Raw genomic sequence first — 17,844 nt, 5'->3', positions numbered from 1 at the left:
TAGGAGAGGTCACCTTAAAGGCAGAGAGACACTGAAGCAGATCGAGATCCACTGAGCCTTTTGAGCAATGACACTCACTCGCTCACTACTGTATAACCTTAACCAGACCACAAGCACACACAACATCATACGAATGACTCCTGAATGCCTGTGTGTCCTTCAGCACTGCTGGATGTCCATTACAGCTCTATTACTTTGTTATATTAAATTACTCAGCTGTTGTTTGAATATGATGGAAAATAAAGAATCTAAAATAACCTAAACATGACAAAATCCCCATAACACCATATCCTAATAAGATGCAACACGAGGCTGCGGCATGCAATAAACCTTATCTTTTGCATGTTAATCAGAGTTTTTGGCCTAGTCTGCTGTGACGACAATATGCCGCAGTGAGTTCTATTTTTGGAATGTTTCTATTTCTGGATACAAACTGTGTGTCCGATGACAATGAAAACCTTAGGTACTGATTATATGCAGTGTATTACTATTAAAAAGGTTCAATTTGGTCACATTTTAGTAAGGTACCAATTGCCATTATTAACTACAACTTTTGCCTCAATCAGCTCCTTAATATTTTTAATTATGTAGTTAAGATGTAAAATGTGGTCAGAAGAAGGCATTAATATCTGCTTTATAAGTACTTATAAACAGCCAGTATGCTAGTAATAATAAGCACTAGATAATAGTGAGAACTGGTCATTCATGGAAGTGTTACCTTTAATTTTAGTTCAAATATCATTGTGTGTGATTTTAATAGCCATGAGGAAAGCAAAGGATAATTTACCTCAGATCTTGAAAATAAATGAAAGCAAACAAGAACTTTTAAATTGTGAACACTCTGGGTACAAACATGTATCCCATGATAAAGATTGTATCGGCCCCTGAGTATGTATTTTTTACTAGTTTTAATAGTTTTAGGACTGTTGATTTAACTCATTAATTTAATTGGTTGGTTATGAAAAAATAACATGTTAAAAATGGTTAATGTTTTAATGCACCCTCCCGGGCCCAGATCTACACAAGTCATCTTACACTGATGTGCATGGTTTCTGAATGAATCTGCATTTTGCATGAACCAATGATTCAATGACGATTCATAAAGTGAGCCTTTTACTTCATTTAATGAATCAGCCATTTAAATAAATCAACTGAAAGTGAAAGTGAAGTAAAGTTACACTTGGCCAAGTATGGTGACCTATACTCAGAATTTGTGCTCTGCATTTACCCCAGCCAAGAGCACACACACCCTGAACACACACCTGGATTGAATGACTGATTCAGTGACTTACTCTTTAAGACATTTACCACCCCCTACTGGCAGTTTTTTGTTGAGTATAATTTCTTTATTTTTATTTTTATTTTATTTATTTTTTTTGCATATTTCCATGTCAATAATAATAATAATAATAATAATAATAATAATAATAAAATTAAAAGGATAGTTCACCCCAACATGTAAATTGTCACTATTTATTCACCAGCGTGTTTTTTTGTTTGTTTGTTTGTTTTTTAATAAGATATTTTGGTTAGCATTTGACTTCCATTGTATTTATAAAAAAATACTCAAGACCTTTTTTTAAATGATCTTTTATGTTCCATGGTTTATGTTAGGATGTTGCAGCCTAAAAGTTTGTGTGATAAATTTTATGTTGAATCAAATACCTTTTTGAAATGTCATTTTGAAGTTTTAAACAGAATAATGACTTTACATTATTATTTGGGGAAAATTTCTCAGCCAAATTTGATGTGTGATTAATTCACAATTAATTAGATTAATTAATCAGCACATTGTGTAATTAATGTGATTAAAAAATGTAATTGCTTGACAGCCCTAATAGTTTTAATAGTTAAAATGGTTGAATTTTTACTAGTTTGATTATTAATTATCCATTTTGTTCCAGCCACACATTTTTCTGATTGGCTGTGATGTGTGATTAATTTTGTCGTGTTTTGTAGCTCAGACTGGTGTTGACAGATGAAGTGCTTGTCACTGGAATCGTATCGTATCATGTTTATTTAGGAGATGGTTTAACATAACTTGAACCTTTTGCTTTTATAAGACACTGACAACCACAATATAAAATATCATATATCATTGACATCAAAGTCAATGAATAATTCATACAGTATAACTTAAAAATTAATTGCACCATTCTACTCAACTGGATCATTTAAGTGCATTCATGTCCATAGCACGAACAATGCTAGATGAGTTTAATACGTTTTCTCATTAGGGAGTCCTAAGTATCAGCAACATTGCTTGCAATCACAAACACCGCCAATAAACAAATAAATAAAAATAAACCAAAAAGTTGAAAGAGAATAAAGCTTAAGGCTCATAAGGCTTCAGAAAAAAAAACTTATGTAGTGCAATTACACTGTATCAGATTGTGTTACTGTTATAATAGTGCTGGAATTAAATGTTAGATGAATGATGAAATTCACACATCGTATTGTTATAATTCAGCAAGTTGTAGTCTAGCAGTTGTTACCCAGGGGTCTTTAAGATACGAGCTATGAACCTTGTAGTACTGGAGTATGCAGGTTCAGAGCCAGCACTCTTCATTACAGCGTCTGGAACAGGGCTGTTACTAAAACACCAACCAAAACAACTTTGTGACGCAAAAGTCACATTTAAATAGTTTAAACATCAGCTATTATCATCAGTATAAAAGACTAGAGGAATTTTGCATTCAGCGTTCAGACTCCCTAAGTGCTTTACATAAGCACAAATGTCTCCTCACATTTCAAGCACTTGAACTTATTAAATGTAATGAAAACACTTGACATCTAATAAATGGCCAGGCCCACACTGAATCTGCACACGCAGAACTAACACTTTCATATTAATATGAAAATTGAACACATTTTATGATGTTTAAATCCATTCCTCTGAATTCAGATACAGATTTTTCCTCAAAACTACACTCTAAAAAAAAAACTACTTATTTGTGTTCTCTTGGCAACCCAGCACTTATTAAAAAAGGGACGAACCCAGCACTGTGTTGTTTTGACCCAACAAGGGGTTATATGTTTGACCCAGCATGCTGGATTGCTTTTTCATGGTTTAAAATTACTACACTGAAATCTTGTTCATTTTAAAATCACTTTCACACACACAGAATGACTATCAAAAGTTAAATATTTATTAAAACCACTGCTGCATCAGTTTAGGGGAAAGGACATTCTCTTCTTTGACCAGCATTCATCCTAGTCACCGCCTGCTCTTCATCAGTGGCCTAAAAACAGAAAAACATTTGAAAAAAGAAAACATTTAATTAAACCCTATCCATTTTCAGATAGAGGTGCATCCACATCAGTAAGGATAGATAAATAGTCTGTTTTATAATTTCAACACTTTGTGTGGTTGTTTAATGTATCTAGTGTGAGGGCATGTAATATTGTTTAAATAAATATGTTGCTTTCAGAAAGCTACTTCTTTACTGAAACATCAGAACAGACATGACATTCACATACCTCACAAATTTTCATGTATGTGGAGGGCTGCTCTTTAAAGGGTTAGTTCAACAAAAAATAAAAATGGTCATAATTTATTCTCCCCATGTTGTTCCAGACCCATACAAACTCTGCTAATTTTTGGAACACAAATAAATATATTTAATATTCTCTTAATTTTTGTCCTCCATTGCTAGTCTGGGAGACCAATATTTTCTTCTGAACAGACATGTTCGTATTTATTCATATATAAATATTGGCATGGATTACTTCTACAATAACTCTGTGATTTTGAAGCTTGAAAATACTGATTATCTAGACTCTCAATGGATTCACAAAAAATTATGAGAGAAAATTAAAAATATATTCATTTGTATTCTAAAGATAGACAAAAGTCTTTTAGGTTTGGAATGATGTGAGGGCAAGTAAATGATTTTTTTGTGTGAGCTATTCCTTTAAGAAAGGAAGACCAAGAATGATGACTCTCCAAATCAGACAACTCCAAAGTTGGTTTGAGTTCTGCAATGAAAACACAGACATCGATGGTTTTAATGAAATATGAGCACGTAATCATACTGTTGTTGCATCAAAATGTGAAGTAAACAGGCAGGAGACAACGGAAACATTTATTTTCTAAAATAACTTACATCAATCCCAAAAGAATGATGCTCTCCTATGCCTCTGGCTTTCAACATCTACAAAAACAAAAAAACAAACATTATTTTACTCTTAGTAAAAAAACCAAAAAACACTTGATAACATGATGGAATTCTTTCCCTCTCTTCCAAAGAAGCTGAGAAAATCGCCTCCTCCTCACACAAGCAGGCTTCTGTGTCGTTAGCTCCCGGCACGGGCACAATGAAGACACAAGCACAACAAGTCTGAAATATTACGTGCAGAACAGTACTTTAACAATTATCACTTAATCTACCTCAAAATAATTAGGCTAGTCTTTATTACATAACACCGTTTCCTTTAGGAAACTACATTCAGTTTAACCGCGAAAAAAGAGTTAAATATAAATATGTTAATAACCCTCTATTAACACCTCAAAAAATATTAATATAATATAATTTTATGTAAATATAAGACACTCACTGACGTTATATTAGAAGTACCTCTTCCGTTAAGTAAAAGAGGCCGTTAAGACTAACTTATTTCTGAAGCGAAAACTGCGTCCGTGTCTTTTTCATTATAAGCTTTTTTCAACCTACTTCTGCCTTCCATGAAATCTCAAAATACTACCGGACACAAACAACTGATGACTTTACATTTTTAATCTTTACTTACCATAAACTGTCTTTCACTCGCTTTCATCTGAAGACGCTGAGAAAATGGCAGCTTCTCGCTCTGGTGTCGTCCGATGTTAACGTGATGTGCATGCTCTCTTTCACGTCCGTGTTCTAACCCAGCACCGCTGGCTTATAGATCAAGACCAGTTTTTAACCCAAATTGGGTTAAAACAACTCAATGTCCTTACCCAGCAGTCTCAACCCGTTTTGTGTAGAGCCACAGATTTGTCACTCCGGGACACAAAGGAGACCACCAGAGCAATTTGGCAGTCTATGGCAGCCCTAGTGGCCACAGAGAGACATCTGTGGCTGACCCTGTCTAATATTAATGATAAAGACAGGGTCCTTGACACCCCGCCAGTGCCTTCTGGACTGTTCGGCAACACTGTAAACACAGTTGTCGACAGATTCCAGGAGGCCAAGAAACAAGCGGCCACATTTCAGCAATTTCTCCATCGCCATTTTAATGGGGCTGATAGGCGGGATCAGCCCCAGCCGTGTACCAGCTCCTCGTATCGTGAAGTCCAGAAATGGAGCGTTGCTACTCGCAATCCCCCTCAGAGGGTCACAGGGTTATCCTGCTCCACTCTGAATGTCTACATGGCTGCTATTACTGCTCATCACACCCCTGTGGGTGAGTAGTCTGTGGGAGGGAACCCGTTAGTAACATGTTTCCTCTGGGGTACCAGGAGACTGAGGACTTGGGATTTGGCTGTGGTTTTAGAGGCCCTTTCGAAAGCTCCCTTTGAACCCCTGCACCTGGTATGGCGAGAGCATTTCTGTATCCCAGGCTGGGGTATGTCCCAAAGGTGCCCTCTGTTGTTTCACAGCCAGTCGTTCTACATGCACTCTGTCCCCCTCCCTTTTGTGACCCTGACCAAGAAAAGCTTATACAGTAAGTGTGTGTCCAGTGAAGCAGAAGAAAGCAGGAGAAAGTCGGACCAATTATTTGTGTGCTATGGTCCTTATAAGAAGCATCTTTCTGCTAACAAGCAGACCCCCAGCAGTTGGATATTGGATGCTATAACTACTGCATACGAGTCTTCTGGTCTCCCATCAGCACTGGGGGTCAGGGCTTATTCTTCTAGAGGTATGGCGGCCTCCAAGGCCTTCCCATCTGGTGTATCGATGCACGATATTTGCAATGCTGTGGGATGGTCCACGCCTCTGACTTTCATCAGGTTCTACAGCCTTGACCTTGATACCACTCCTGGCTCCTAAGTCCTTTCAGCCTAGCTGTGCTGTTCCACACTAGGCAGGGGGTATTACATTATTTTGGGGTTGGGGGTAATACATTATAAGTAACGCAAGTTACTTTTTCAAATAACTAGTAAAGTAACACATTACTTTTTAATTTACAAGTATAGGAGTCGATTAAGTGACTCCAATTTTTGACTTACAGCTCTCCTGTCTCTGTGTTGAGAGAAATCATGAGTAAGTGCAGAGGTGTTATGTGTGGTGTGTGAACATGATTTTACTGTAGTTCTGGACTAAATGTGAACATGCATTTACTCACCTCACTTGAACAAAAACAATTCAGTATTCATCAAAATGAATAAAAACTGTGAAATGCAAACTCAGAATATTGCAGAACCTGCAATAATTAAATATGTTAAATAACACAAATATCCTATTTAATTTATTTAATCTTAATAATTTTATTAACCAGTGTCTTTGCTGCTGACCCAATCACCCAGTTTAACCATATTAACACACAAAAATGACTTTTGCATGAATCATCTTCTTCATGCAATACAGAATGACAGAACAGCTGAAAGGTTTATTTGAGCTTTTTGAATTCACATTTCCTTCAGTCTGAGGCTTATTCATTGAAGTTTTTGTGTGAAAGGGCTTTTATATTTGCCAAAAATATAACTTTTTTATATTAAAGACAAACAAGCAAGCCCAGGCCAGATGAGAAAAAGTAATGCAAAAATAACACAATGCATTATTTTCCATAAAAAGTAACTAAGTAACACAATAACTTTGTGTTCCTGTGGCTAAGTGGTAGGGCATTGCATTAGCAGCGTAAAAGGTTGTGGGTTTGACTCCCAGGGAACACATGTTAGGTAAAAAATTGTTAGCCTGAATGCATTGTAAGTCGCTTTGGATAAAAGTGTCTGATAAATGTAAATTACTTACATTTTTAGGGAGTGACATAGTATAGTAATGCATTACTTTTTCAAAAGTAACTTTCCCCAACACTGTTTGAAAGATGTTTCAGTTTCCTACTACATATCACAATTTTATGCTAATCAATGCACAAAACAAGCATGCATCATACCAAGAACATTTACAGTCCCTTAATGTGAAACCACTTCAAAAATTGCCATTCACCACTAGCCTATACAGTCAAAACCTACGTGAATTTTTAGGTTCACATTTATTATATTACCCATTTAGACCCCAAAAAACTGCATGTTTGGAATTCTAAAGAAAGTTTGTGTCTGACAGGGTTAAAGTGCAAGAAATTTAGGGAATGACAGAGACAAGGACTGTAAACAGCACATCTTGAATGATATTGCAGATGTGAGCTTCAGTATGCAGCAAAGCATCTCAAGGGCTCAGACTGCAGGTAGTGAGAGACGGAGAGAGAGCATTTCTGCCCATCTTCATCATTTCAACCAAATTGAATAGATTCCAGTGCGTTCAGTGTGAGTGGGAGGCAAACACAGGTGAGGTTCAGTAACAGAATTGGAAATCTATATTCTTCATACTCAGGTGTAGTCAAGCTCTACTGCTAAACCTAGTGAGATATCCAATGTCTACATAGGCAGCTGTCTTGTTAAGCAACACAGTATTTTATATAACTGTGCTATACCCAAAATTGTTTATGTCAAGAGTGTATCTAAAAATAAGAAGTTCACTAAGTTTTGGAACAAAACTGAAACATATATGCTTGTATACCAATAACACAGTACATTGTTCCTTGATTTCTGTAGCTTTATTTAATTAAACTGTAAAATGCCTTTGTAAGACAGTATTTAGCACCTCCAGGCACTGGTTTATTCCTCCCCAGTCAGAGTGTATAATGTCTCCTGTCTGTGTCACTGCTCCAGGCGCTTTCAGTGAGGAGTAACTGACATTGAACAAGGACAGTTTCTTCATGGACCAAACGCAGTCACCAGCAGTGCTGGCCAACAACTGAAGTAACAAAACTCAATTGATATTACATTGTTTAATGTTAGTACCTGTACATTTTTTAAACACAAAATAATTGTATAATGTAATGAAATTGTATAATGTATATAATGAGATTATTGATAAGAAAATCATTCTTTATGAGAATTTGTCATCGGTGCTGCATCCTTTTTTAAGTAGTTTAGTGCTAATTTAAAGCGTTCATGAACTGCCTCTGTTTTTATTTTGTACTGTTCTCTGAGGTCCACTTATAATGTTATCCAATGTTGATATTTTACATCAAAAACATCATAATTTAGAAGTAATAGGCTATTTTTTGTCCTGTTTTGACCCCCCTCATCAAAGCGCTCTGTTTGAATAGAAGTGGCGGATTGTAGACTCAGAAGTACCCACTGCTATGATTGGCTAATAGTTGTGTATGATTGACAGCCTACATCCTTCTTCAGATCCATCTTTATCGTTTGGTTTCTGCATAGACCTGTGCGTTCGCCTCTTTACACTGCATGCACAAATCGGTGGGCGGGGCTAAACAGACAGTGATGTTGATATTCTTCTGCGGAGGCGGCGCTTATCCACACTATTACATCATAGAGTAATATAATCCAAAAGCTGTCGTTTTGGCAGACTGCCTTCTGTTTTTATAACCTGTTTTTAAACTAACGACAAAGTTTCGAGTTATGAAACCTACAGGATGTTTTTATATGACCCACTGTCAAAAGATCAAGGGAATTTTGGTTTCTCAGTTCATGACCCCTTTAAAACTTTAAAGACCAACAAAGACATCGGTACGTCACACACAAGCTGGAAAGATTTGATGATTCTGAGTAGTGATACCCAAATTACTCCTTTTGCTCTCAGCCTTTAATGTTAAGGAAACTGAGGCAATAATCAAACGTTCTCTCGTTAAATAACGTTCTCTCTCTCATATGTACATCTGGTAAGGGTGACTTGAATCAGATTTAAATCTAGTAAACTGGATACTCAATGATCCTCTTTCTCTTACAAATTGCTGGAATGCTTGACTTATTCTTGTGAATTCATCCCCAATGAATTCTTTTTCACAGACTTTAGACATTCTAGAGAATCAGTTCATTTATTGTGCAGAATTAGAAGGTTTGGTCATTCCAGTGAATCAGCTCGTTCTCAGTGATAGCATAAGATTTACATTAAGTGTTTCAGAATTTAATTCTGATAAAGAATTTAACATACAGAAGGTTGAGGATGCATAGAATTTGGCATTGGGATTCTGTTTCTACTATATACAGCTTGCAGACTTTAAAAATGTAACACTAATATCTTTTTCTAATAATGTCCAGTCGTACTGATGTTGGTCATTTTGCACCTGAATTTCTCCTTTGAGATAAAGTCTCTAAAGCCTTTCTCCTACTATAGTTTGATTCCTGTATTTAAGATCAGTCACTCTAATTAGACAGTGTGTGTGTGTGTGTGTTTGTGTGTATGTGTGACAGAGATACAGTGCAGTCCCCTGAGCTCTTGAGAGGGTCTGTCAGCATTTGATGAGTAGATCATTACTGGCTGTTGAATTGTTTCTGTTGGCTGGTGAGACCCAGGGGCCACTTCCATGTCATCGACTGCGCAACAAAATAAATCATCCGCACATACATATAGCCTACTCATAACCACCTCATTAAAACATTCTGTTATTCCTTCATCGTGAACAGGGAGAAATTAAAACTTCCCTTTCCTTGAACTTACTAACTGAATAGCAGGAAAATAAGAGGCAAATAAAACTTGAAATACTAAAGCCTTAAAATGAAAACGGTTCGACAACAATGCATAGCCTACCATATATCAATGTGGCAACACATTAGAATAAATAAGCTTCATGTTAGCTAATGCACTAACTAACATTAACCAACAGTGAGTAATAGGCTACATTTGTTACAGTATTTATTTATCTTTGGTAACATTAGTTCATAAAAATACTATTTAGACTTTTTCCAAACTATAATTCCTGAGTAAATGTATAATCAAGTGAAATATTATGAAGTTTCAATAACAATATACACTACTATACCATTCAAAAGCTTGATGTAAATAATATAAATGTATCAATAAATGTAACTGTAACAAATGTAATAAACAATGCTGTTCTTTCAATTTATCCCCCCTAAAAAACCTGAAAAAAATATTCTCAGCTTTTTTCAACATTAATAATAATAATAATAATAATGATAATAATAACAATAAATGTTTTTTTGTAGAAAATAAGATTTTTAAAAGGATTTCTGAAGGATTGTGTGACTGGAGTAATGATGCAAAAAATTCAGTTTGAAAGTCAGCTTTGATTGTTCCTAATAAACTGTTTAACTATAATAACCAAAAAAAATAAAATAAAAACAAATAATAAACTGGGGGTGGAGCCCCCCCCCCCCCCCCCCCCCCCCCCCCCCCCCCCCCCCCCCCCCCCCATCATGTACACCTTCTACAGAGGCACCATCGAGAGCATTCTGACCAGCTGCATCACTGTGTGGTATGGCGCCTGCAACGCGTCCTGCCGGAAGACTCTGCAACGCATAGTGAGAGCAGCTGAAAAGATCATTGGTGTCTCTCTCCCCTCCCTCCAGGACATTTATGGAACCCTTCTCACTCGAAAAGCCCTCTGCATTGCAGGTGATCCCACTCACCCGTCACACAGCTTCTTCAGTCTGCTGCCATCAGGGAGGAGACTGCGGAGTCTCCAGGCCAGGACCAGCAGACTGAAGGACAGCTTCATCCATCAGGCTGTCAGGAAGCTGAACTCGCTCCCGAACTTACCCCCCCGTCCCTCTTCTGCCCCAGGCACCACTGAACTATGAACCCCCCCCCCAGGTCCCACATCCCCAGGTCCTTCCACCCCCCCTCCCTCTAACATACGAATGTCATGCACCAGTCACTTTGTGCAGCAGTGGTCTGTTCACTACCTCATTCACCATGGATCTGACATCATTCTACCTCCTCATCAGTCAGTTTAATAAAATAACTGCTCTGAGCCCTTTGTCACTTTGTCACTTTTAATCAGACTGAATAAGCTATTTTTTTATGCACTAAAAATCTTTTTATCTGCACTGTTTGTTCACTGGTTTGCACTCTATCTGCCATGTGCCTTGCGCTGCTTTTATTTAACCTTACTTTTATTTTATTTTTTCTATTATGTCTTTTTTACATTCCCTTATTGTATAGTTTTATCTTATATTTTATATTTGATCTAGATTTTTAGGCTCTACTGTTAGTGTTATCTGTATGCACCGGGGGTCTGAGAGTAACGCAATTTCGATTCTCTGTATGTATGTACTGTACATGTGGAAGAATTGACAATAAAGCAGACTTGACTTGACTTGACTAACTGCACTCACAAGTGAATATTAAATTATGTTGTGGGATAATTAAATATATTCTAAATAAACTACAAACATAAAATTATATACATTTATTTTGTCCTCACATTCTTTCTTGTAACACACCCCTCTCAGTCACACAGCTGACTGAATGGCTCATTATGCAGCTCATTATGCAGGCCTTTGTCTTCTCAGGTGTGAATTCATGATAGTTGACGCCTACTCGCATATGACTTTTACCAACAAAAAGTCTCTTAGAAAATTTAAATCAATATATTGTTGTCCATAAGTCAGTAAACAAGATGAATTTTAACATCATTTAGAAAGAAAAATTCTAGGCTACAAGCTCCAGTTCTCAAAAGTCCCAGGAACCAATTTTCTGTATGTGTTTTATTGCCTTATTCGAGTGATTTAAAATTGTTAGTTTTTCACTAACCACGCATAACATTTTTTTTTCTCAAAAACACAATCATGTACATACATGCTGCTCACATATTATTATAGCCCAGTTTGTGCTGATTACAGTGAGATTAGACTTTAGCCATTTAGATATTTATAAGAAACTGAAAAAAGCACAAATGTCAGGGCATGACAAAACTTCTCCAGGCCCCAAAAATACCCTTAGACTCCAGAGGTCCATAAAATAATAATACAAGATACAATGTTTAATTTTAAAGCAACTATATGTAGTTTTTTTTTTTTTTTTACTTTTAATATCAATTTCAAAATCATTCTGATGGTTCACTGACCTACAGTAACTCAACTGGCTTCTGTTCCCTTTCAGTCAGTCACAGTGACTGACGAATCGGGGATCTTGCTAGAGAAGCGAATCGCATTCGAGTGTTAACAAAACAAGCCAATGAATGTTGGCGTGCAAGATTTGCATCGCGCACCCCACACCGCAGCGCGGGTATATAAGGAGAGCGCACGCAGTCACATATTCAGCTTTTCGCTTCGGAGCCGAGCCTTCAGCTTCCTGAGCAGAGTCTCATCAAGACAGCCTTTTGACGAGTGTTGGTGTTACGGTGTGTCAGCGGGGGTTGCCAGTGCTGCTGCCTTTTTCTCAGCGTGCTGCAGCTTCCCATTCTGCGGTCACGCTGCAACTCCTCCTGGGCGCTTCAACACTTCATTGTTTTTTCAAACTAAAAAAGCAATTCCTAAGAGAGCTCCACGAGTGACGGGGCATCTTTTTAAAGATGTCTTTCCACTCGTGCATTTCTGGATGTGGTCGCTTCCTGGCTCCATCTGATGGTCACGATCGCTGCATCTCGTGCCTGGGCCTCGAGCATGACCATCGCGATGTTGCGATCAAGGCTCCTCTTCGTCAAACGGGGAGGAGTCCCCCCCCCCATGCCCCGTTCTAGTTCCTCCTTCAAAAGGAGGGCTACTTCGGTTCATGACCAGGGCGATCTGAGGGACACAGTGAGGGCTTCCCCACCGAGCGAGTCTCCACGGGCCCCTCACTCCTCCAGTGCATCGTACCCTCTGGTGTACCGTGATGCAGATGCTGAGGCCTCGGTCAGGGTGGGGCCCAGCACATCATCCGGCCTACCAGCAGATGACCTGATGTCAATCACTGCATCAGGGAACGAGCTAGGCTCTGGAGATGAAGATTCGGCTGCGTTGCCTCCTTCTGGGAGAGCAACGTTGCCCTAGTCAGATACAGTGCTGACTGCTATGCTTGTCTGGGCCACCGAGAGCGTCGGGTTGCCATGGAAGGCCCCTCCATCTCCCGAACGTTCAAGGCTGGACGATTGGTTCTTGGGGGTGCCGCACGCCAATCGTCGGCAGCCACCTCCGGTCCCATTCTTCCCGGAAGTGCACGAGGAGGTTACTAGGTCCTGGAGGGCACCTTTTTCTGCCCGAAACAGATTTAGTGCCTCCTTCATCCTCACTACCCTCGACGGCGGGGTGGCTAAGGGGTATGTGGAGATCCCCCCAGTTGAGCGCACTATTGCAATGCAGCTTTGCCTGCAAAGCGCTACCGCCTGGCGGGGTAATCCACGCCTCCCTTCCCCTCCCTCCCGGTTCGAGGATGCTCTGCCTTCTCACGCGCCCCCTGCCCAATCGCAGAGCCAGGTAAGAGTCGCACCACTCACTCAGACCCCACTCTGGGACGCTGTGCCTTCCGGGTCGGGTCCCTGTGCTCCGCCTCGCTGCCCCAACGCGGGTACATCGGTGGTTCCCCTAGTTCTGCTTGTTCGGTCTCTGGGGGCCTGGCTAGCGCTCCCCAGGCCATCTCGCTGGCTCACGAGAACCATCAGATTCGGCTATTCCATCCAGCCTACACGGCGTCCTCCCAAGTTCAGGGGCATCCGGTTCACCTCTGTGCTGGACAAAGATGCTCCCGTCTTGCAAGCGGAAATCGCGGTCCTGCTGGCGAAGAATGCGATAGAGCCGGTCCCTCCAGCCGATATGAAGTCAGGGTTTTACAGCCCATAGTTCATTGTACCCCAGAAAGGCGGTGGGTTACGGCCAATCCTGGACCTGCGCGTTCTGAACCGGCCCCTTCACAAGCTCCCATTCAGGATGTTAACACAGAAACGTATCTTTCAATGCATTCGTCCACAAGATTGGTTCGCAGCGATCGACCTGATGGATGCGTACTTTCATGTGTCGGAGACATACAGTATTCATCTAATTGAATGTCTAGTAGATTTGTAGTTTTTGAGGTGTTGTCTTAAACATCAATACCTTTAAAATAAATGCTTAAAGGGTTAGTTCACCCAAAAATGAAAATTAGCCTGTGTTTTCCTCACCCTAGAGGCATCCTAGGTGTATATGACTTTCTTCTTTCAGACGAATCCAGTCAGAGTTATATTAAAAATTGTCCTGGCTATTCCAAGCTTTATCATTGTAGTGGGTGAGTATTTCTGTACAGTCCACAAGTCATCAAATAAAGTGTGTGCATTCATAATAAAACGTGCCTCACACAGCTCCGGAGGGTGAAGAAAAGCCTCCTGTAGCAAATCCATGCATTTTTGTAAGAAAAATATCCATATTTCAAATGTGATAAACACTTCTCTCTCACTTCATCTAAACTTGCATACACGGAAGCCGTTCCGGCGGATGACGTAAGACGTCTGCGTTGTATGATTAGTGACGAATGCAAAGAGAGAACAAAACAAAACACGGTCATGAATTAGAAGCACAAACTGAGGATTTGTAATGGAAAATGTCGGAGGATTTCGATATAAGCCAAGACGAGACTGGTTTTACTTTGTTAAAACAAGGAAACTTTGCTTCCTTTGCTCCTGTAAACAAACTCGCGAGGCTAGCATATCTCAGAGGTGCATGTGTGTGACGCATACGTCTTACATCATCCAACGGAACGGCTTCCGCATACGACAGATACTAGAAGTAATAGAAAAGTGTTTATTACATTTGAAACATGTATATTTATCTTACAAAAAAACACATGGATTCACTACAGGAGGCCTTTATTCACGCCGTGTTTTATTATGTATGCGTGAACTTTATTTGACGACTTGTGGACTGTTGAACAGAAACACCCACTGACTGTAATGACAGGGCTTGGAATAGCCAGGACAGTTTTTAATATAACTCTGACTGGATTCATCTGAAAGAAGAAAGTCATATACACCTAGGAAGCCTCGAGGGTGAGTAATTTTCATTTTTGGGTGAACTAACCCTTTAAATACTTTTATATGTCAGTTGTTTTGTTTTACCATTTTTACTGATCTATTGGCACAAATATGTGAAGGTGCACAATAAAAAAATAAATAAATGTTCTTTAAATTGGCATCAGTAGTTTAATGTAGATTTTTAAGAGCCCCTTTTATCCAGAGATGTGTGTGTGTGTGTGTGTGTGTGTGTGTGTGTGTTTAAGCTTCTTTTCTCCTGCACTAGGCTCATGTTCTGTATGAAACTCAAACAGCTCAGCTATTGTTGCAAGTCTAAGAACCCTAATCTACAGAGAAAACTGCTGCAGTTTTATAGAAAGAAACCTACAGTAGGTCAGACTTTGGTTGGCTCAAGATATATTCAGTGTGTTTGTAATTGCCTGAATAATGGACAATTTATACAGTTTCTTATAGTAAAAGGCTTAAAGGGTCATGGCATACATTTCTATCAGTTTATTTTTCCCCTAAGTTCCACTTAAAATGTTATAGCCTATATATCATTATTGATGTATATTTTATTAGCATTTTCTGTCCCTCTTATGCCATTTTGTATTAAATCAATTGACCATTTGCATTTTACTGTACCTTTAAGACTCCACCAGTTTTTGCAGTTAAGTTTCAGTCAATTATTTTTCTGGACTGTGGAGGAAGCTTTTATACAGCTATGTCAAGGTCTTTCATTTTAAAAGATCAATGAAAAGTCTTTTTAGAAGAAAATTCTTTCAAGTCAAACATACTCAAATTTGTATTATAAATAATTTAATTCAACCAAAGCAAACGGCGGTATTTATGTAAGCAGGCTGGCTGAGCAAACACTGTTCTCTAGCTGTAGGGCAGGAAAACATCCCTAAACAGAACTGTTAATGTTTAAAGATGACGACAATAAGAAAACCAGGCCCTTGCGTTGGCAGTTCATTAAAGTTTTATTTTGCATGCAATTTAGTTTCTAAAAAAAAGAAAAGCAAGTGCCTTTTTTTAAAATACTAGAATCACAATGATGCCTGTAATCAACACTTATTTTAATGATAGATCATGAACACATTTCACCAACAGTGTAAAAAAAGACAGATTAGTCTCTCTGGAATGATTTCTCTTAGGAAAAAAAATGTTGTAAATCTAGCACAGAGAAGTTTCCTTTGGCCTCAGATTCTTTCAGTGTTTAGGATCCAAATCAAGACAGGAGAAAACAATTTAGAGACTGTTAAACTGTTAAAGAGGACAGAACTTCGGTTGACCTTTTGTTCAGATATTGTTTTCCGGCATAGAGAAATATCAACGTCCATCTTCCACTCCACTATTTTCACAAAGACAAATATGCCTGAACTCCTAAAAATTTTACACATTAAGAAATGTTGATTTCATGATATAGTAGACCTGCTCGGACTGTTCACATTCACAAAACCAGGTCCAAAAACAGCTCAATTCAGAAAACACATGAACATTCCAGTAAACACTAGGGCCATTCTGGCCTCCCTTTCCATTTAAGTGCGAAAGATCCTAAAGTTAAAGCTGAAAAAAAAAAAAAAAAAGTTATCTTTTTTAAATTCCTCTCGTGTACCCTTGGATATCACGTCTGGGCAGATTCACATATGGCAGACCAGCTGCTGTTGATATATAATAATCATTTTACTCAGTGCACTTATGAATATGAATTCAAGACCATGTGCTGCTGGCCTCACAGCTCATTCTGTGGCTCACGCAGGAAGCTTACATTATTTCATTACATTATTAATCGCTCCGATGGACTTCACCCACGGGCGATACACATGATGCTAACATTTCAAATATTCTGTGTAAAACAGCTGGAAATTCCTCTAACAGGCTCTGTACAAATAGCCAAATTCAAACCTTGACAGGCCAGATGTTTATTCTCATGTAGACAATAACTGCATCCCAAATGACGCACTATACACTTATACACTATATACTTATGCACTATGTACTCAACCTTGTAGTGTATGTATTATATAAGGTTATTTTGTCATTGATAATGGGAGTCTGTTAGCCCCTCCCCAGACAGCAACATAGTGTAGGCCCAGATCCAGCCCACATCTGGCCTGGTTAAAATCCCAGATGTCCCCTTCGTGATGTAATTAAAGATGTGACAGTTGAGTGCATGAAGTGTCCAACATTCCAATCTTCATTTTTTCGTTTATTTAAGTGCATCATCCGGGTATTTAAAGTGCACTTTTTCGTTTTGGAATTTTCAGTGTGAACACACTACTCGCACTATTTATACTACAGAACATCATAGAATAGTGCATAAGTATATGATTTGTGATGACAAATTCAATGATCACAATCAATGATGCAATACAATCAATGATGATTACAATTCAATGTAGCATTTATGTCACATTCCTGTTCATCTCAATGGCAGTTGGCGGGATTACCGGAAAGTTTAGATATGCCAAATATGCATACTTTTCTTCACTTCTTGAAATTCATAAAATGTCGTACTTACTCTGAGAGTAAGCAATTTTTGGAGTCCCAAACTCTTTAATCCACTGCCCTGTTGAGTACTGGGGTGTGCTATCGCCCTAGTAATACATGTGAAGTATGAATTACTTTATGGTTTCAAAGTTTTGGCATTTTCACAATATCATTTTCAACTAAAAAGTGAAATTGTGAAACCGGTGACATTATGCACATACGTGTTCACTCTATAGTAATATGTATGTGTGCAGGTGTGAAGTCTTTACAAAGTGACATCGCCATCTACTGGCCTGACATGAATAATGTAACATTTTTAGTTTATTTTCGCAAGTCTGTGTGAATGGGGATTATTTTGATAATGATGTCATTTGTACACAAATATTTTAAGTACGCAGTTGTCATGTAAACATGCCCTAAGCATGCACATCTGCATTCATGATGTTGCGTAAAGTATGTATCTGGTGAAAAAAAAAAAAAAAAACTACAAAATACAATCTCACTGCAATTCATAGCTATTTAACGTTTGGACGAATT

The sequence above is a fragment of the Cyprinus carpio genome, chromosome B19 (genome assembly GCF_018340385.1).
Source record: "Cyprinus carpio isolate SPL01 chromosome B19, ASM1834038v1, whole genome shotgun sequence".
Classification (NCBI taxonomy): Eukaryota; Metazoa; Chordata; class Actinopteri; order Cypriniformes; family Cyprinidae; genus Cyprinus; species Cyprinus carpio.
The sequence above is the reverse complement of the archived record's forward strand: the minus strand, read 5'-3'. Positions refer to the sequence as shown.